Genomic DNA, 21,560 nt, shown 5'->3' on the forward strand with positions numbered 1-21,560 from the left:
CTCCTGGGGGGCAGAGGGGGAGTCAGGTGGAGCAGACCAGGCCTCCTCCTGGGGGGCAGAGGGGGAGTCAGGTGGAGCAGACCAGGCCTCCTCCTGGGGGGCAGAGGGGGAGTCAGGTGGAGCAGACCAGGCCTCCTCCTGGGGGGCAGAGGGGGAGTCAGGTGGAGCAGACCAGGCCTCCTCCTGGGGAGCAGAGGGGGAGTCAGGTGGAGCAGACCAGGCCTCCTCCTGGGGGGCAGAGGGGGAGTCAGGTGGAGCAGACCAGGCCTCCTCCTGGGGGGCAGAGGGGGAGTCAGGTGGAGCAGACCAGGCCTCCTCCTGGGGAGCAGAGGGGGAGTCAGGTGGAGCAGACCAGGCCTCCTCCTGGGGGGCAGAGGGGGAGTCAGGTGGAGCAGACCAGGCCTCCTCCTGGGGGGCAGAGGGAGAGTCAGGTGGAGCAGACCAGGCCTCCTCCTGGGGGGCAGAGGGAGAGTCAGGTGGAGCAGACCAGGCCTCCTCCTGGGGGGCAGAGGGAGAGTCTGGGAGGAGCCGCCCTGCTGCTGCTGCTGAGGAGGTCGACGCCGGGAGACCACAGGCTGACTGGCCGGGAAACACTGGCCCATCTCCGTCTCAGTAAACACCTGAAAGGAAGCAGCAGTGTTAAGGCCTTAATGCTGTTGGAACGAGTCTAAATGATGAATCGCTTGTATCTGTATCTTGTATTTCAGAATGCCAAATTTAAGACTTTAAGATATTTTAATGCTACTTGTAAATACAAATAATACCAAGTTAAAAAACAAAACAAAGCTTGCAAACGTTGCAAACGTTGTGAAACTATAAATGGGCAGAACAAGAAAAAGAACACCAGGAATGAATTGTTAAGGGACATGAAGTTTGTTCAGTTGTGTTTAGTAGAGCAGAAAGGATCCATATCGTACTACTAACCCTGTACTAACCCTGTACTAACCCTGTTCTAACCCTGTCTAACCCTGTACTAACCCTGTACTAACCCTGTTCTAACCCTGTACTAACCCTGTACTAACCCTGTTCTAACCCTGTACTAACCCTGTTCTAACCCTGTACTAACCCTGTTCTAACCCTGTACTAACCCTGTTCTAACCCTGTTCTAACCCTGTTCTAACCCTGTACTAACCCTGTACTAACCCTGTTCTAACCCTGTACTAACCCTGTTCTAACCCTGTACTAACCCTGTTCTAACCCTGTACTAACCCTGTTCTAACCCTGTACTAACCCTGTTCTAACCCTGTGCTAACCCTGTTCTAACCCTGTACTAACCCTGTTCTAACCCTGTTCTAACCCTGTTCTAACCCTGTACTAACCCTGTACTAACCCTGTTCTAACCCTGTTCTAACCCTGTACTAACCCTGTTCTAACCCTGTACTAACCCTGTTCTAACCCTGTTCTAACCCTGTACTAACCCTGTTCTAACCCTGTACTAACCCTGTTCTAACCCTGTACTAACCCTGTTCTAACGCTGTTCTAACCCTGTTCTAACCCTGTACTAACCCTGTTCTAACCCTGTTCTAACCGCGTGGGCGCTGTGGTTGTGTTCCCCCCATATCTTCAGTGCCTACTGCCCAGGTGGGGTATCTCGTCGTAAGGGCCTTTCTGTCTGTGTGGAGTTTGCATGTTCTCCCCGTGCTCCCCCAGGGGGTTCCTCCGTATATAACCCCCCCCATTAAAAACATGCAGAAGATCAGATCATCATCGTCATCCGACCAGTGACGACAACATCCGAAGTCGGTCCCCGGGCGCTGTACGAGAAAAGCGACCACTGCTCCTGGCCTGCCCCCCGGAGGAAAGGACAAAGCCAGGATGGGTTAAATGCAGAGGACACATTTCACCGGCCACCGTCAGCATGTGTGTGTTGTGGCCCTCCGTGCATGTGTTGATGTGTAACCGTGTGACAATAAAGACGGGCTTGTCCGTCTGAAATCGTGTTTTTTTTTTTTTTAACCCTGTACTAACCCTGTTCTAACCCTTTACTAACCAAGGTTCAAGGATATTTATTGTCATTCCAAAACATGAAACATCAGAGGGAACGAAATATGAACTCAAGGTCCTGGTGGATAGATCAACTAGATTAACTAGGATATCATAAATCATAAAAATATCATAAAAACAACTCAGTACTAAGAAAGGAAAACAATATAAAAACATAAGTTAGAGACATCATAAAAACAACATAATACCTGTTGTAAGAGCAGGGAAAACAGTTTAAGGTGCATGTTTCGCTCAACAAGGAGCCACTTAAAGTTCATTTTGTTTCGCTCACAGCTGGCGGCATTAAAGTGCGAGGAGTGTGGCAGCATTCATTTCAGGAGCAGCAGATTTTAAATATATACATATATAGATATAATACATACTATGTACTATATATATAAAAAATAATATATATGTATATAATTAGATACGTAAAAAAGTAATAATAAGGTAAACGTTATGAGAAATAGCAGCATTTTGATATATACATATATAGATATAATACATGCTATGTACTATATATAAAAGATAGTAATATATATGTATATAATTAGATACGAGAAAACTAAAGTATATAACGTTAGAGTGATTATGCATTGTTCATAATTCGCACAGCCACCGGGAATAAGCTATTCTTGAGCCTGGTGGTTCTGGCTTTGATGCTGCACTAACCCTGCACTAACCTTGTTCTAACCCTGTTCTAACCCTGTACTAAGCCTGTTCTAACCCTGTACTAACCCTGTTCTAACCCTGTTCTAACCCTGTACTAACCCTGTACTAACCCTGTTCTAACCCTGTACTAACCCTGTACTAACCCTGTTCTAACCCTGTTCTAACCCTGTACTAACCCTGTACTAACCCTGTACTAACCCTGTACTAACCCTGTTCTAACCCTGTACTAACCTTGTACTAACCCTGTACTAACCCTGTTCTAACCCTGTACTAACCCTGTTCTAACCCTGTACTAAGCCTGTTCTAACCCTGTACTAACCCTGTTCTAACCCTGTACTAACCCTGTTCTAACCCTGTACTAACCTTGTTCTAACCCTGTACTAACCCTGTACTAACCCTGTTCTAACCCTGTACTAACCCTGTTCTAACCCTGTACTAACCCTGTTCTAACCCTGTACTAACCTTGTTCTAACCCTGTACTAACCCTGTACTAACCCTGTTCTAACCCTGTACTAACCCTGTTCTAACCCTGTACTAAGCCTGTTCTAACCCTGTACTAACCTTGTTCTAACCCTGTACTAACCCTGTACTAACCCTGTTCTAACCCTGTACTAACCCTGTTCTAACCCTGTTCTAACCCTGTACTAACCCTGTACTAACCCTGTTCTAAGCCTGTTCTAACCCTGTACTAACCCTGTTCTAACCCTGTACTAACCCTGTTCTAACCCTGTACTAACCTTGTTCTAACCCTGTACTAACCCTGTACTAACCCTGTTCTAACCCTGTACTAACCCTGTTCTAACCCTGTACTAACCCTGTTCTAACCCTGTACTAACCTTGTACTAACCCTGTTCTAACCCTGTACTAACCCTGTACTAACCTTGTTCTAACCCTGTTCTAACCCTGTACTAACCCTGTTCTAACCCTGTACTAAGCCTGTTAAAATAATTCTGATTCTGTTCTGTATGAAGCTAAGAACGGACATGTAAAATGTCATTGCATGATGAAAACAAAAGGTACTATCAGGGCTTAAAATGCATCGTTCCAGCACCTTCGATTAATAAGTAAATAAATCTGATTGGTACTTTTATACATAATAAAGAGAATTTGTTTTAAATTAAAAACGATTTGTGAAATTTAGACAGCAGGGTGCTCCATATTCTAATCTACTCTACAGTCAGTACTTTTTCATCGTTACCTATCATGTCTTGATTCAACCTGGTTTGACCTTACCAGGTCACTAATGTTACAATACACTCTAGCCAGCCTCTTCAGTGTAGTCAACTCGCTGCTTATGTGATTATATGTTTTGCTACGTTAAGTTTCTGTATTGTATACACTGTAGTAAACCTAGTATATTATTGCTGTTAGTGAACACAATTTCAGACAGCAGCCCATCTTTATTGTCACACGAACACACTACAACACATGCATGCGGCCACAACACACACTCATGCTGACGGTGGCCGGTGAAATATGTCCTCTGCATTTGACCCATCCAGGCTTGTCCTTTCCTCCGGGGGGCAGGCCAGGAGCAGTGGTCACTTTTTTTCTTTCCAGCGCCCGGGGACCATCATTGGACCATCATTGGACCAACTTCAGATGTTGTCGTCACTGGTCGGATGACGATCTTCTGCATGTTTTTAGTGGGGGGTTATGTACGGAGGAACCCCCTGGGGGGTACGGGGAGAACATGCAAACTCCACACAGAAAGGCCCTTTCGACGAGATAGCCCACCTGGGCAGTAGACACTGAAGATATGGGAGGGTCACAACTCCAGCGCCCACAGCGTCCCAGGCCAGAATCGAACTCAGGACCTTCTAGCTGTGAGGCGACAGCGCTACTGACTGCGCCACCGTACCCCTAGTTCAACTTCATCCAATGTGAAGTGACTGCTAGCTTGTAAAACTATACTTTGAAATAAGCTTGTGAGATTCCAGATGATCTGTAGACTATGCATCATACCTCTCCGTGTCTCTATCTGAACTCCTACCTGTTCTATGTAGCTGGCACAGCGGACAGCTTCCTCCATGTGCTCCTGATCTGACTGGAGGACATCTCGTATGCTGTCCACCAGCTCCTGGAGCTCGGGGGCCAGGCCCTGGGTGGCCGACTGCTCCAGTATTCTCCTGACCAGCTGCTGGGTCTGCTGGTAGCTCTGGTAGTCTACCGTTTAAGCATACTGACTTAAAAAGACAAATTAACAATCATTTTTAGACAGATATGGTATAGTTTTGTATTAAAATGAAACATGGACACACAATCTAAGATTTTGAAGATATTGTGCAATTTTGTTTCCAGTGTGGCATTTTTGCCTAGATGAAGCAAAGAGGTTGAATGCTTCTGTTATTTTTAAATATATACATTCCCATAGTTTCTTCAGTTGTGCTGTTGTGCTCTGTTGGACAGATTATGTGCTTTGCATGGAGCTGAAAATGCCAGATCAGCTCAGTCAGTGCATCCTGAAGTGGACACTGCTGTCACAGGGTAACTGTCTGCCTTTCCGAAGCCCTGCCACTCCGAACGTTAACTTCCATTATTCGGACTGGCGGTCGTTCACCTTAGAAGCCGCAATGCCGACCTTAGGTTTAGGCGTGGGGGTGGGAGAGGTTAGGTTTTGGGTTAGGGTCTGGGGGAGGTTAGGTTTAGGCATGGGGGGAGGTTAGGTTTGGCGTGGGGGCTGGGAGAGGTTAGTGAAAAACGGGGAATATAGACCCCCTTTCTGAGTGCCGATATTTCGGAGTGGCAGAACGTCGGAGTGGCAGCATGTAACCGCTGTCACAGCACAGTGAAGGAGGCCAAATGTCACGGTTGGCATTGCATCACAGCATGATGTAAGGCATCAAGCTGGGCAACCTGCCGAGGACCCCTACGTTTCAGTTTGACGACAAACTGTATGTTTTAAATTGACAAAATTACATTGGTCAAAGGTCAAAGTCAAAGGTAGTTTTTTTGTCCCCGCAGGGAAATTGGTTTGCAGACAGGGAAATCTAAAAACACACGTAGTGCAGCACAAACACTAAAACAGGCACAAAAATACTCACATAAAACCACAAGGGCTAAAAACAAACAAACACTTAAGAGTCAAGATAAAACTACAGCTAAAAACATACATACATAAAACATAAAAGCACAGGGCAATGAACAAGTATCACAAAGTGCAAAAGGTAGCATCATAAAAAGTGCAAGAGTGAGCAGTAAGGTGCAAACAGGCAAAGTCAGGGAATTATAGTTCTAACTGCCGTTTAGCAGCTGAATGGCCGCCGGGACAAAATAAAGTTTGAGGCGCTTGGTCCTCGTCGCGGGCACTCTAAACCGACGCCCTGAGGGCAAGAGCTCAAATTCTGAATGGAGGGGGTGATCAGGGGCCTCCAGGATGGACGTGGTCTTCCTGATCACCTGCCTCTTGTAGAGGTCGAGGAGCTGGGTTAAGGTGCTCCCAGAAATCTTGCTTGCCACCTTAAAGGAGGACTTACCTCCAAAACACTTTTTTTCAGCTTTTAACCAATATGACTTTGGGGGTGATGTGTGAAGAATTCTGGTCAGAATTTCCACATTTGACACCAAACTGTTGCCATTTTACCATTTGTATCATTTTTCAGCAGCATATCTGGCATAAGCGCCCTCTTAGGGTCCAACACTGCTTTTTTTTTTTTTCTCAAATGAATGGGAGATTTGGTACAACCTGACGTCAGGTTGTCCCCAAAGACTATGGGATTTCAAGATAATTACTCCCCTACCCCCTCTGTACCCTTTCGGCTCCTCAGAACTCCAAGCCTATTCTTATTGAAGTTTGCTCTTAAAATACTGAACCAAACGTTGTCAAAGTTGGCACATGTCTTAATTATAGTTAGTTTCCCGCTGAATGTGTCACTACTTTATTAATATCTTACCTGAATAAGCTCGAATGATGATGTATATATTATCAGTCCGAGTTGGAAGCAGCTGTCTCCAGCCCAGCCAGGCGGGAGAGAGTCCTACTGTAAACCTCATGCACTAGCTCCAAGCTCCGCGGGCGCGCGCAGCAGAGCAGAGCTCTCTGTGATCTGAGAGTAGAGAGAGCAGTCTGATATTTCCGCAAACAAATATGGTCGCAGTTTAGCGCACATGTAAAATATAACGCTATACTACGACGTGACAACGTGACAAAGCTTCTCTAAACACATCGGCTACTATCATTTCCCTGCATCCCTCCTACTGAGATTATATCGGTAATGATTTTGGACAGACTGAATGCGCGGAGGAGAAGGAGAGATCTGCAGCTCTGCCCTGAGTAGCCCTGAGAGACACTCGCCTCGCTCCGACTACTGTGCCCGTCTGTGAAAAGCGTCCTGTCCAGTCGCACCTTCGCAAACAGATGCGGGATTCCCTCAATCCTGTACCCAATCTCAGACTGTATTCTCTAAATCGCACACCAGCTATTTCTGTCTGTTTGTTTGTTGCTCCGTGAGGTTACAAGCGCCCCATGCATGCAACAGGCTGTTTCGCCAGCCCGGGTCTGGCAGGAGGGAGGAGGCGCAGGCAGCCTGCACTGCGCTGAGAGGAAAAAACTTTTGCACAACTTTTAACAACAATCACGAAAAGCCCCCAAACTAAAATGAAAAAGGGACTATATGGCAACTTGGACGAGGGAATGACGTAGAGAAATCTCGCATTGTGTTACCCCAGAACGGGGGGTTTGTCGTATTGTGCGGTGTGCTGCTGTAACGAGCCCATGCCACTTTGCTCTCGTAACGTAGTTCAACACACTGCCATAGAGTTACATGCAGAAAAATAATTAAATTTCTAGTTCGCCACTGAATTACCAAATTGATATAACTTTCAACCATTTTGAGCAAAGCTCTTTCCATACAGGCCACCAGCGTTGGCTAATTGTTGATATTTATACAGATATGGCCCCTCTCAAATAAATTATTTTTGAGGCAATAGGCAAACTGTAATGGCGTCGATTTCCGAAAAAAAATCTGGACTTCAACACAGCCAAAGAGTCCAGTATAGACAAGAGCATATGTCATTTCTTGGTTTTTTCCATAGGTATTTTCAAATCACTGTTCTAATACATATCTAGGGGGTAAGTCCTCCTTTAACTAGGCTACCGAGCCTGTTCTTGTTGGCCATGGTTTTGTTGCCGTACCAGGCCACCATGCAAAACATAAAAACAGATTCAATAAAACTCCTATAAAAAAGTGTCATGAGTTCAGAAGATACATTAAAAGATCGCATTTTTCTCAAAAAGAAGAGACGCTGTTGGACCTTTTTTGATGTGGCAGCAACATGTGAGTCGAAGCACAACTTGTTATCAATAACAACACCCAGGTATTTGTAGCTGTCCACGATCTCAATATCTGTACCCTTGATGCAAGTAAAAGTGTCACTGGGGGGAGCCTTCCTAAAGCTGATGACCATGTCTTTTGTTTTGGATACGTTTAGCTCTAGGAAGGACTCATCACACCAGGTTATAAAATCATCAACTACAGGACCATGCTGTGATTCCTCCTCACCAAGGAGACTGACAATAACAGAATCATCTGCAAATTTGATGATGAATCTGTTGGGGTGAAAGCTACGACAGTCATTTGTGTACAGAATGTAAAGTAGTGAGGAGAGACAGCAGCCTTGGGGAGAACCCGTAGAAGAATACAATAGAAAAGAAATAACGTCATTCACCCTGACGCGCTGGGACCGATTTGTTAAGAAATCAATGATCCATCAATGGCACCCTTGCAATATCAAGAAGAACGTTTCATAGAAAGTATATAGAAATATTGGAAAAAAAAGAGTATCTGTCCTTTCTTGGTTTACAAGACGTTTCTCTAAGAATCTGTTGGGCTTGCTTCCCTTTTCCACCAGATAGCCTGACGTCACTGGAAGCTGAATCTAGCTGACTTCAGGATTTCTCAAAGACAAATTATCTCCTTTTCCTTCCCTGATTGGCTGCTGCTCGTCAAGAAGCAGACTTAATTACATACTGCAATATCTGCCCTCATACGATTGGCTGACATCAGCATCTCTCTTTGTTGGGGGGGGGGGGGGGGGGGGGGTCCATGTGTGTGTGTGTGGATGGGGGGGGGGGGGGGGGGTTCCATGTGTGTGTGTGTGTGTGTGTGTGTGTGTGTGTGTGGAGGGGGGGTCCCTCTTATAAATGGTGGTTAGACAGTGACCTAAGAGGTCACAAAAAAGAACACCTTGTTACACTTTCTAGGCTTCGGTTCTGTTGTGCTATTTTTATTCTCTCCCATAGGCCTACAAGTAGAGTATATATGCTAGTGTTTCTATAAGTAGGCTATAAGTACATTTATGATAGTTGATGAAGTAAAAAGTGAAATACCCATCCCCTCCCCCTCCCCGCCTCCCCTCGCCCCCCTCCTCCCCCCGCCTCCCCTCGCCTCCCCCCTCCTCCTCCTCCACCCTCCTCCTCATCCCCTCTCCTCCTCCTCCCCTCCTCCCCCCTCCCCCCTCCCCCCTCCTCATGTAGCATGTGTGTCTGTCCGGGGGGACTTCCCCTAAAAAGCCTGAAGAAGAGAATCCGACAAGAGAAAGGGAAACAGGAACAACTGGCTCCATCCAACACTAACACTTTGACATAACGGTCCCTGGGCCTGGACGCATACCCCCCCCCCACAGCACACATACGCACAATTCAAGCCAGCATAATAACTAAGACATACATTCACCTGCATCTCAACAGGATTTACATCACAGCCACCTGAACACTCAAAGCCAATAACAAGACATAAATTCACCTGTATTTCAATACTGTCCAAAATCAATGTGAATGTTCACATTTTATCAGCCATAGATTACTTTTTTTTTTTTTTTGCCGGTAGCAAATCTACCGGCCATTTGCATATTTTACCAGTATTTGGCTGGTGGCAACTTTGGACCTTGTCTCGATAACACAGGATTTACAGCACAGGTACACTCAATTAAAGACAAAAGTACAATAACCTTCTAATTGTCCATAAAGCTATGGAACATGTGAAAAATAAATGGTTAGAGGCCCTAAGGGATCATTTTGTCCCAGGCCCGGGAAGGTACGCGATAGCCCTGTGAAGAGGCTATGCCTTGCCTTGTTCTTCTTTAGCTTCAGAGCTTCTGATAAGTTGCCGTTTTGCAAGAAATTAGGTTTTCACCCGACAGTGAAAACACGCAAATAATTTTCATCTTGAGCATTGCAAAGCCAGGCGGAGTATCCTGGTTCTTGCTGCATCATGTCTGTCACAGCTACATGCTTTCATTCCCAAAATGTGCTTGGATTTTTATTGTGTCACTCTGAAGTTAATGTAATGTAATAATATATTGATGTAGATTATTTGGTTTGCCAAATGACATGATGAGATTGAGGACATGATGACATGAAGATCCTTTACTGAACGCTCCACTATGATGTTCAGGGCAAAGCACACAAATTCATATGCTTTCAAATCTATGGACCTAGTTGAATTTAAAATGATTGAAATGCCTTACATAAATGTATCAATGTATTTATTGGTATTGTTTAAATGCCTTACATAAATGTATCAATGTATTTTTTGGTATGGTTTAAATGCCTTACATAAATGTATCAATGTATTTGTTGGTATGGTTTAAATGCCTTACATAAATGTATCAATGTATTTGTTGGTATGGTTTAAATGCCTTACATAAATGTATCAATGTATTTGTTGGTATGGTTTAAATGCCTTACATAAATGTATCAATGTATTTGTTGGTATCGTTTAAATGCCTTACATAAATGTATCAATGTATTTGTTGGTATCGTTTAAATGCCTTACATAAATGTATCAATGTATTTGTTGGTATCAAGGAGAGAGGGAAAGTACATTTTACATCATCTGGACTTCTAGTGAATGGGAGGAAGGAGGGGAGATGAGAGAACGTAGGGAAACGAGAGTGAATGTAGTCATCATCTGGACAGCCTCCAGGCTGAGTGGGTGTCTGAGAGGATATAAAAAGGCTGATCTCCTTCAGTTACAACAAGCAGCTCAGCAGTCAAGACTGAAGACATCCTGAGTCTGAAGCAGCAACCTTCTCCAGCCGGCACAATGAACTCAGCTGTCCTCGCCTCTCTCCTTCTCTGCCTGCTCGCCCTCCATGTCCAAGGTAATGTGTTTTTTAATGGATTCACTACATAGTGTTTACATGAATGTATGGGGGGATTTCTGTGCCAATAATTGGCCATTTTAATAGTAAATTTACAGCACTGTGCAAAGGTCTTAGATACTCTAGATTGTTTCCATCAATTTTGTCTGATATGTTTATTTATTTGTTTTCTGCATTAGCGTGTCAGTAGACTGCTCTTTATAGTCAACTTTAAATTATTTTTTTATATATTTAGAAACTTTTCATTCTTTTTGAAGGCATCTTTGCTTTATGGATTTTTTTGTGCCTTATTAAGACTTTTGCACAGTACAGTATGTAATCAAATTAATAGAAATAGAAATGGAAAAAGATAAATACGATAATTCATGACAGAACACAAATAGCAAATCATTTATTTGTGGATGTGAGATAAATTTGTTTCTGCATTTTTTTGCATTCAACAATTGTAATACATAATGTGAATTGTAGTATTTAGTCAACTTTTTCCGTTTATATTGATTTGTATTTTATTACACATATTTGTTATTATTGACACAGAATCTCTCCATATGCTCTAGTATCTGCAGTTACTTTGAGCGGTTATTTTATTTCTTTGCAATGCTGTTTGCATCCCATTGTTAATGTACATGTACCATACCAGCCCTTAACAATGCTGTATCCCTCCTCTCCACAGGGCAACAAGGCCAAACTAATTCTTGCCAATGTTCATCATTGCTCGACCGTATCAACCCAAAACTCATAACGAGTTTTCAGCTATATGAGCCTGATATCTTCTGCTCAAAGATGGAGCTTATGTAAGTAAATTAGCCCAAACTCATAAACCATATTTGTTGCAATGCCATTGTTTTCATCTGCTGCTCTCCAGCTTCTGTCTCTAACATTGTTCTTGTTTTCCTCTCCAGTGTCGAAACATCGAGAGGGAAGAAATGTGTGAATCCAGAGTCACCACTTGGCAAGAGGCTCGTACACAAATGGAGAAGCAGGTAAACTAGACTGGATTGTGCTCATAAAGACACACAAATCAATACTTGTGTTCTAAGACAAAATAGTGTATTACAAGTGTGTTATTATGTTCCCATGACTTTTTAATAATAATAATAATGCAATGACATCTTTTTTTCAGTTCACAAGGTGAGCGCCACAGCTTCCGGTGAAATGACAAATGTGACCTCAACAACTGCTGCCCAAACATCTCAGCTGTAGGTGTGTGGAAGAGGAGCGACCTAAACATCAGCTGTAGGTGTGTGGAAGAGGAACGACTGAAACATTGCACTATGGGACTACAGCACTGAAAGACTTCTTAATAACAGCAGTTCATTACCATGAAGCCATAAGTCATGAAGCAAAGTATGTGGATCATTTGTGTTCTCGTCACTGAATGTACATGTAAATATTTCGATAAATGTGAATATTTATATATTTATTACACTTTTGTATTTCTACTTTTCTATTTGTCGAAAAATAAACCGTACTTTATTGTACCTTTTTTGTCCTGTATATTTCTAGTTATCTCCTGCACCAACCACCACATTATGCAAACGCGGGGGTGTATAGAATAGGCACAAATAATCCAGTGACTATAGATGCGAAAGTGGTTCAAACACTCACCACCAGAAGAAAAATCCCCTTAAACGTAGATATCGGAGCACAAAAAGGGTTTTCAGGCAGCTGCATCCGAAAGATCTATTGAAGAGAAACACAAGTGGACACCAATGAAGCAAAGAGGTTGCATGCTTCTGTTATTTTTAAATATATACATTCCCATAGTTTCTTCAGTTGTGCTGTTGTGCTCTGTTTATTTAGCCTTTATTGGGGCCGGTGTGCAGTGCACAGCAGGGCCCTCACATTCGACTCTGTCGCTGCATTTGAGCACGGATCCAGGCCGAGTAAATGTCTTTCCAGTCCGGTAGGTGGCGGTAATGCACCTCTGGCTAATAAACACATCGTTGCCTTGAACCAATGGTGACTGGTGAAAAGTGAAAAAAGCTCTCTCTGACTCTGTCTGCTTCATGTGTGGGCGTGCCGACTCCCGACACACAGGAGGACAGACACAGCGAAAATGGCAGCGGCTTCTAGGGATGGGCATTTTAAGCAATTTAAATAGTCTATTATGAACGAGTGCTCGAGCACTCGCGCGGGGGCGCGGGCTGTGTGATTACTATGGTAATGTCTGAGCAGGGGTAATCTGCTGTGTATGGATGGGGCTGTTCACACATAACGTTTGCATTTTTGCATGGAAAAAGCACTACCTGGAGCACTTTTTTGTCAGGAGAGGGACTGACTGTGATGATATTAGGTGACGCTAAGCTAACATCATTCTAAAGCCTACCTTTAGACAGTATCTCTGGTTGGAGTAGCGCTTTGGAGCAGACAAGTTGTGAAACAAGCGAAGGCATTTGATTTCCAATACATGTCCATTGTTGCTGAATAGTCATCACCATGATGCGATTGTCTCCCAAAAAGTGATTCTTTCGCCACATTTCTTGTGACTAACGTTATGGGAAACGACAGTGTAGTCAGTAAACTAGTGCAACGTTTTGAATGAGTTTTATCGGGCGTGCGCTATGAAGAAGCGTGCTTCTCATTCGGGAGAATATCTCCAGGCAGCTTTTTTCGGGAACAGCTGGAAAACTTCCGGTTAAAACTTTCAAAATAATGTTACTTAAACAAAAGTAAATAGCTTATTGATGCACGTTGGAGGAGAAAAGGTATTTCAATGAATGAAGCAGCAAACCTTGTATCAAAATACTCGTTGTGATGTTATATGGCGTGAAACTGTGGCTGTAACGCATTACTCAAAATAAATAAGGTTACAATAAGCGTTTTATTTTGAAAGCAACAAAGCGGATGACGTACTAGTACATTCTGGCTGACTTGACACCCGGCCGTGCAGTCGCTCCTGAAGTAAAAGGTGCTTCAACGCGACCAAAGCGAAAGGCTCAAACACATCGAACCTGGCTAAACATCTTGCCGACAGCGACAGGCACCCCGACCTGTTCAAAGAGTTTAAAGACCGACAGGTTAGCGAACGTGAACGATAAACATACATGCCCTCAAATAAGTCCAACGAGTATTGTGTGACAAGCGAACTTGTTTCAATGAAAAAATTCGCTTGTCACAATAGCCTACAAGTTTACAGTGAAACACGAGGCAATGTGCTGGAGCACAGATCTCTGCCAAGGAAGGAGCAAGTCATGACATGTAACGTTTAGGGGAGGGGACATCAGATGACTGCATACCATGTACAATATTTAATAACACTATGGGCCATAGTGTTATATTTGAATTTTGGGCCATAGTCTATGGCCCTCAATTCCAGTGTTATTAAAGCTTTTACATGGTAAGCAGTCATCTGATCTCACCTATCCTAATATTTACAATAATCCCAATTATTAATGATATACGAATTCATTGTAAAAAAAACACCTAGCCTACACGTATGGGGGGGGGAGGCTGGGAATACACCACATAATAAGCCTACATTTCAATAGCCTACATTTATGTGTGAAAATAATATATATTACTAGATTAACCATAAATCTGGCACTTCATGTTAATGAAGCTTAAACCCAGGATTATTAACCCACATAGGCTACACTACAGCACAGGCACACTACACAAATGACTCAATACAGCTTGGCAGAGTTCTGCACTTTACTGAGCACACCGGCCCTATGCCAGGTTTCGACCTGGCCTTGTTTAACCAGGTTTGTCCCATTGAGATCAAAGATCTCTTTTACAAGAGAGACCTGTTGGACAGAATATGTGCTTTGCATGGAGCTGAAAATGCCAGATCAGTCAGTGCAGTTATACAGTCTTCTGTCTTATTGGAAAAAAAGGAAGATGTATTGATATGTGGTTCTATATGATGCCTATGGAGGGCGCTCTAGACTGTGTACTTAGGAATGTGTTCCAGGAAGTAAAGTTGCTTTTGAATGAATCGTCTGGTGTGTGCAGTCACTTCAAAACAGTCATCATCTGGACAGCCTCCAGGCTGAGTGGATGTCTGAGTGGATATAAAGAAGGCTGATCTCCTTCAGTTACAACAAGCAGCTCAGCAGTCAAGACTGAAGACATCCTGAGTCTGAAGCAGCAACCTTCTCCAGCCGGCACAATGAACTCAGCTGTCCTCTCCTCTCTCCTTATCTGCCTGCTCGCCCTCCATGTCCAAGGACAAGGTTACGTGAATGTATGGAGGGATTTCTGTGCCAATAATTGGCCATTTTAATAGTAAATTTACAGCACTGTGCAAAGGTCTTAGGTACTCTAGATTGTTTCCATAAATTTTGTCTGAGATGTTTATTTGTTTTCTGCATTAGCGTGTCAGTAGACTGCTCTTTATAGTCAACTTTATTTTATTTTTTATATATTTAGAAACTTTTCATTCTTTTTGAAGGCATCTTCGCTTTATGGATTTTGTTGTGCCTTATTAAGACTTTTGCACAGTACAGTATGTAATCAAATGAATAGAACTAGAAATGGAAAAAAATAAATACTATAATTCATGACAGATCACAAAGAGCAAATTATTTATTTGTGGATGTGAGATAAATTTGTTTCTGTATTTTTTGCATTCAATTTTTTTTGTATTCAACCATACATAGGCTAATGTGAATTGTAGTATTTAGTCATCTTTTTCCATTTATATTTATTTGTATTTTATTACATATATTTGTTATTATTGACACAGAATCTCTCCATATGCTCTACTATCTGCAGTTACTTTATTTTTTAGAGTCCTGTCCTTTGCGATGCTGTTTGCATCCCATTGTTAATGTACATGTACCATACCAGCCCTTAACCATGCTATATCCCTCCTCTCCACATTAACCATGCTGTATCCCTCCTCTCCACAGGGCAACGAGGAAAAAATTATTGCCAATGTTTATTATTGCTCGACCGTATGAACCCAAAACTCATAACGGGTTATCAGCTACACGAGCCAACTATCTTCTGCACAAAGATGGAGCTTATGTAAGTAAATTAGCCCAAACTCATAAACCATATTTGTTGCAATGCCATTGTTTTCATCTGCTACTCTCCATCTTCTGTCTCTAACATTGTTCTTGTATTCCTCTCCAGTGTCGAAACATCGAAAGGGAGGAAATGTCTGAATCCAGAGTCACGACTTGGCCAGAGGCTCATACAGAAATTGAGAAGCAGGTAAGCTAGACTGGATTGTGCTCATAAAGACACACAAATCAATACTTGTGTTCTAAGACAAAATAGTGTATTACAAGTGTGTTATTATGTCCCCATGACTTTTTAATAATAATAATAATGCAATGACATCTTTTTTCAGTTCTGGGAAGTGAAAAGTGTGACCTCAACAACTGCTGCCCAAACATCTCAGCTGTAGGTGTGTGGAAGAGGAGCGACCTAAACATCTCAGCTGTAGGTGTGTGGAAGAGGAGCGACTGAAACATTGCACTATGGGACAACAGCACTGAAAGACTTCTTAATAACAGCAGTTCATTACCATGAAGCCATAAGTCATGAAGCAAAGTATGTGGATCATTTGTGTTCTCGTCACTGAATGTACATGTAAATATTTCGATAAATGTGAATATTTATATATTTGTTACACTTTTGTATTTCTACTTTTCTATTTGTCGAAAAATAAACCATACTTTATTGTATATTTTTTGTCCTGTATATTTCTATTTATCACCTGCACCGACCACCACAGTATGCAAACGCGGGGGTTTATAGAATAGGCACAAATAATCCAGTGACTATAGATGCAAAAGTGGTTCACACACTCACCACCAGAAGAAAAATCCCCTTAAACGTAGATATCGGAGCACAAAAAGGGTTTTCAGGCAGCTGCATCTGAAAGATCTATTGAAGAGAAACACAAGTGGACACCACTGAAGCAAAGAGGTTGCTGTTATTTTTAAATATATACATTCCCATAGTTTCTTCAGTTGTGCTGTTGTGCTCTGTTGGACAGAATATGTGCTTTGCATGGAGCTGAAAATGCCAGATCAGTCAGTGCAGTTATACAGTCTTCTGTCTTATTGGAAAAAAAGGAAGATGTATTGATATGTGGTTCTATATGATGCCTATGGAGGGCGCTCTAGACTGTGTACTTAGGAATGTGTTCCAGGAAGTAAAGTTGCTTTTGAATGAATCGTCTGGTGTGTGCAGTCACTTCAAAACAGTCATCATCTGGACAGCCTCCAGGCTGAGTGGGTGTCTGAGTGGATATAAAGAAGGCTGATCTCCTTCAGTTACAACAAGCAGCTCAGCAGTCAAGACTGAAGACATCCTGAGTCTGAAGCAGCAACCTTCTCCAGCCGGCACAATGAACTCAGCTGTCCTCTCCTCTCTCCTTCTCTGCCTGCTCACCCTCCATGTCCAAGGACAAGGTAACGTGTTTTTTAATGGATTCACTACATAGTGTTTACATGAATGTATGGAGGGATTTCTGTGCCAATAATTGGCCATTTTAATAGTAAATGTACAGCACTGTGCAAAGGTCTTAGGTACTCTAGATTGTTTCCATAAATTTTGTCTGAGATGTTTATTTATTTGTTTTCTGCATTAGCGTGTCAGTAGACTGCTCTTTATAGTCAACTTTAAATTCTTTTTTTATATATTTAGAAACTTTTCATTATTTTTTAAGGCATCTTCGCTTCATGGATTTTTTTGTGCCTTATTAAGACTTTTGCACAGTACAGTATGTAATCAAATTAATAGAAGTAGAAATGGAAAAAGATAAATACTATAATTCATGACAGAACACAAATAGCAAATCATTTATTTGTGGATGTGAGATAAATTTGTTTCTGCATTTTTTTGGATTGAACAATTTTAATACATAATGTGAATTGTAGTATTTAGTAATCTTTTTCCATACATATTTATTTGTATTTTATTAAATATATTTGTTATTATTGACACAGAATCTCTCCATATGCTCTACTATCTGCAGTTACTTTGTGCTGTTATTTTATTTCTTAGAGTCCTGTCCTTTGCGATGCTGGCTGTTTGCATCCCATTGTTAATGTACATGTACCATACCAGCCCTTAACCATGCTGTATCCCTCCTCTCCACATTAACCATGCTGTATCCCTCCTCTCCACAGGGCAACGAGGAAATAATGCTTGCCAATGTTTATTATTGTTCGACCGTATGAACCCAAAACTCATAACGGGTTATCAGCTGCACGAGCCAACTACCTTCTGCCTAAATACGGAGCTTATGTAAGTAAATTAGCCCAAACTCATAAACCATATTTGTTGCAATGTCATTGTTTTCATCTGCTACTCTCCATCTTCTGTCTCTAACATTGTTCTTGTTTTCCTCTCCAGCGTCGAAACATCGAAAGGGAGGAAATGTCTGAATCCAGAGTCACCACTTGGCCAGAGGCTCATACAGAACTTGAGAAGCAGGTAAGCTAGACTGGATTGTGCTCATAAAGACACACAAATCAATACTTGTGTTCTAAGACAAAATAGTGTATTACAAGTGCGTTATTATGTTCCCATGCTTTTTAATAATAATAATAATGCAATGACATCTTTTTTAAGGTCTGGGAAGAACAAGGTGAGCACCACAACTTCTGGTCAAATGAAAAGTGTGACCTCAACAACTGCTGCCCAAACATCTCACGGTGAAAAGACACCACAAGCGTCTCCTGCACGTAAAGGCCCAATTATACTCAACGTTAAAGACGGAGACGGAGACGGACAGAGCCTTCTGTCCGTACTCTGCGTTAATTTCGTTAATTTCGTCCGTTTTCTGTCCGTCATCTGAAAGCTTACGGATACGCATGAAACGGAGCAAAACCATATACACACTCATACATTTGACTCTCTACTGCCCACTGGTGGGGCACGGTGGCTCAGTGGGGGGCACGGTGGCTCAGTGGGGGGCACGGTGGCTCAGTGGTAGAGCTGTCGCCTCACAGTCAGAAGGTCCTGAGTTCGATTCTCGCCTGGGACACTGTGGGCGCTGTGGTTGTGTTCCCCCCCATATCTTCAGTGCCTACTGCCCAGGTGGGGTATCTCGTCGTAAGGGCCTTTCTGTCTGTGTGGAGTTTGCATGTTCTCCCCGTGCTCCCCCAGGGGGTTCCTCCGTATATAACCCCCCCACTAAAAACATGCAGAAGATCAGATCGTCATCGTCATCCGACCAGTGACGACAACATCCGAAGTTGGTCCCCGGGCGCTGTACGAGAAAGCGACCACTGCTCCTGGCCTGCCCCCTGGAGGAAAGGACAAGCCTGGATGGGTCAAATGCAGAGGACACTTTTCACCGGCCACCGTCAGCATGAGTGTGTGTAGTGGCCGCATGCATGTGTTGTAGTGTGTTGTGTGACAATAAAGACGGGCTGCCGTCTGAAAATAGTTTTTTTTTAAATAGTTTTAGTGGTGGATGTATTGCTTAACATGATACCAACGTGAAAGACGCATGGAAGTATGTGGGCAGTGACGATTACACCGTTTGAAATGGACGCCCTTATTTACGGATGAAAATGGAGTATAATTGGGCCTTTAGCTGCGCGGCGCGACCTTGCGCCGACCTGCACGGCCCTACCCTGTGCAGCTCCGTGGACGCTCAGGACGCGAGATAGCCTAGATTTCTATTTTTGTGCGCGGACCTCTGCGCCCGTGAGCGACTCTGTCAAGCTGAACAGATCAGATCAGGGCAGACAGGAAGTCAGAAATCGGACATTCGTCAAATAAAACCAATTTAAAAGTAAAATAATGTTTATTTACGCTGTTGATTGCCCCTTTGGAAGTGTGAAAAGAGAGAGAGAGCAGTTGGAGAGGGGGAGCGGCTTCTAGGGGCTCGTTGCCTGCGGAGCAACAAGTAGAGAGCTAGGACTCGCCTTCTCTCTACAACAGCACGCACTGGAAAAACAGGAGGAGAACAGACTTAAATATGATGCAATTGCATTTTATAACGCCGAAGGTAGCCATTAACAGTTATCCCAAACATATTACTTTATATATTTATGTCGTTATTTACTACCCATGATAACGAAGACAGTAGATCTGGGGCAAAATATATAGCGGACGAGCAGAGCGTGCAAAGTGAGCTGCGCTCTCTGTGTGGACACTAACGGCCGGGACACACATCTTGCGTGTACCTACCTAGTGCGTGTGCGTGGCGTGATGGCTGCGGCTGGCACGCCCGCGGCATCCACACAGGCAGCGTGGCTGCTGCGTTGCTGCTGCGTTGCAGCTGCTGTCTGTCTGCCAACTCTCTTCCTATAGAGTTTACCTTTTTAAAATATTAAATATTAGCTTCAGAGTCAGTGATGTGCTTGAAATGCTTCATTTCACAAAAGGCTAATTATCTCAGCTTCTAGTTTGAAACGTCTGTTTTTGGTGAAAACAACCTATCTTCTACTGCTGATAACTAAAGAACGGAAAATGATATCAATAAACTTTTTTTTGCGGATGATACAATAGAGTCTCATCGTTCTTTGTACGTGTTCGGTGTTTACATAGTAATATCACACAATATTCTGTGGGCCTCGAGAAATCACTGAAAACGCTCTGAAAGGGCTGGCACTGGGAGCATCCGTTTTCCAAAAGTGGCTGGCACTCAATGAGTTAATGGTGAGTGCTGTGCTTTTGATCTCACTATGTGTTATCTGTGAGGTATCAAGCTAGCTACCGCTACTAACGTTATCTTCAGTCTACGTCCTGGTGTTGAGAACATCAGTCCCATCATCCTCATCGCCAATGTTATGTCTGAAGTAGGGATGTTAATAATTAACCGGTAGTCGGTTAACTGCTGTTAGGAATGTAGCCGATTAAAATTAATGAACTGTTTTGACCGACAACATTGTTACTTTGTATCATCAATTCAGTCTTCATAGCTCACAGTGTGTTAATTATACCAGTCCAGCAGAGGGCGTACCTCATGCAGCTAGCGCAACAGAAGGAGTGGTCACGTGAGAAGGTCGTCATGCATGTCATGCATGCATGAGGAAGTAGGAAGTGTATTGAGCAAACCCCCAGGAAACAAAACAGATGGTAGAATTAGCAGCAAGCTCGCGCTAGCAACAGCATGGCAGCATGACACACTAAAAGTACATTATGTAAATATTGCGACGCCATTCTCAAAATTCAACTCCAGGGGCAATTTATGATTCCATGGACGATTATCGCTGAACGTCACCTTACGTTCCATTATCGCTGGATGCTGATTTTGGACGCTGTCACTCATAAAATGTATAGCTAAATATTAAATACTGGGCGATTTGAGCAGGCATCGTGCGTGCAGAGGCCATAACACAGAAGCCTTGCTTTATGGTGGAAAAGGAGATCCTGCCCTAACCCTAACCCGATATCTACCCCACCCCATCCCCCATTCCGTGCTACCACAAAAACAAGACATTCTTGCAACAAGTGCAGGCACGAGGGGCATGTACTGTATACGCAGAGGTAATTGCACAATATCACCTGAATTCACCTCGACACATCACGTCACCTGAACTCAACTCAGGGTTTACAGATCAGAGTCAAAGCCAATCTTAGAAAAGCACTTATCTGAATATGTTTTAGATTATCTTTAAACCACAAAATCGACTGTCTTGTAACAGTCTGGTTTATGAGTCAGTGGTTTCCATTTGATTTGATCATCTTTATTTCGAACATGTAAAGGAAGTTTAAAACCAAAAAGCAAAAAGCAAAAACAGATACAAATATAGCCGCAATCGGCAATGGCAGGGGTTCAAGCCTTGCCCAAATTGAACACCTAATAGTCCTTGAGGCAAATTTGTAGAGCACATTCAGGTGAACATGTGGAAACAAGTTGGTTGAAAATTGGAGAAACGCAT

General features: G+C 43.0%; 3 long non-coding RNA genes across 3 annotated transcripts; all 3 read left to right on the forward strand.

The window, feature by feature from the left end:
• Positions 1-10,639: 10,639 nt before the first annotated feature.
• Positions 10,640-12,239, forward strand: LOC310783869. The gene is made up of 4 exons (XR_014553109.1): positions 10,640-10,758; positions 11,432-11,552; positions 11,661-11,741; positions 11,882-12,239. It is a non-coding gene; the product is annotated as an uncharacterized lncRNA (long non-coding RNA).
• A 3,373-nt stretch (positions 12,240-15,612) lies between these two features.
• On the forward strand, positions 15,613-16,332 carry LOC310783868. The gene is made up of 4 exons (XR_014553108.1): positions 15,613-15,732; positions 15,841-15,921; positions 16,061-16,117; positions 16,157-16,332. It is a non-coding gene; the product is annotated as an uncharacterized lncRNA (long non-coding RNA).
• Positions 16,333-17,019: 687 nt separating this feature from the next.
• Positions 17,020-18,927, forward strand: LOC310783870. The gene is made up of 4 exons (XR_014553110.1): positions 17,020-17,129; positions 17,850-17,967; positions 18,076-18,156; positions 18,295-18,927. It is a non-coding gene; the product is annotated as an uncharacterized lncRNA (long non-coding RNA).
• Positions 18,928-21,560: the final 2,633 nt, after the last annotated feature.

This window comes from Poromitra crassiceps, assembly GCF_964638095.1.
Source record: "Poromitra crassiceps genome assembly, chromosome: 10".
Taxonomy (NCBI): domain Eukaryota; kingdom Metazoa; phylum Chordata; class Actinopteri; order Beryciformes; family Melamphaidae; genus Poromitra; species Poromitra crassiceps.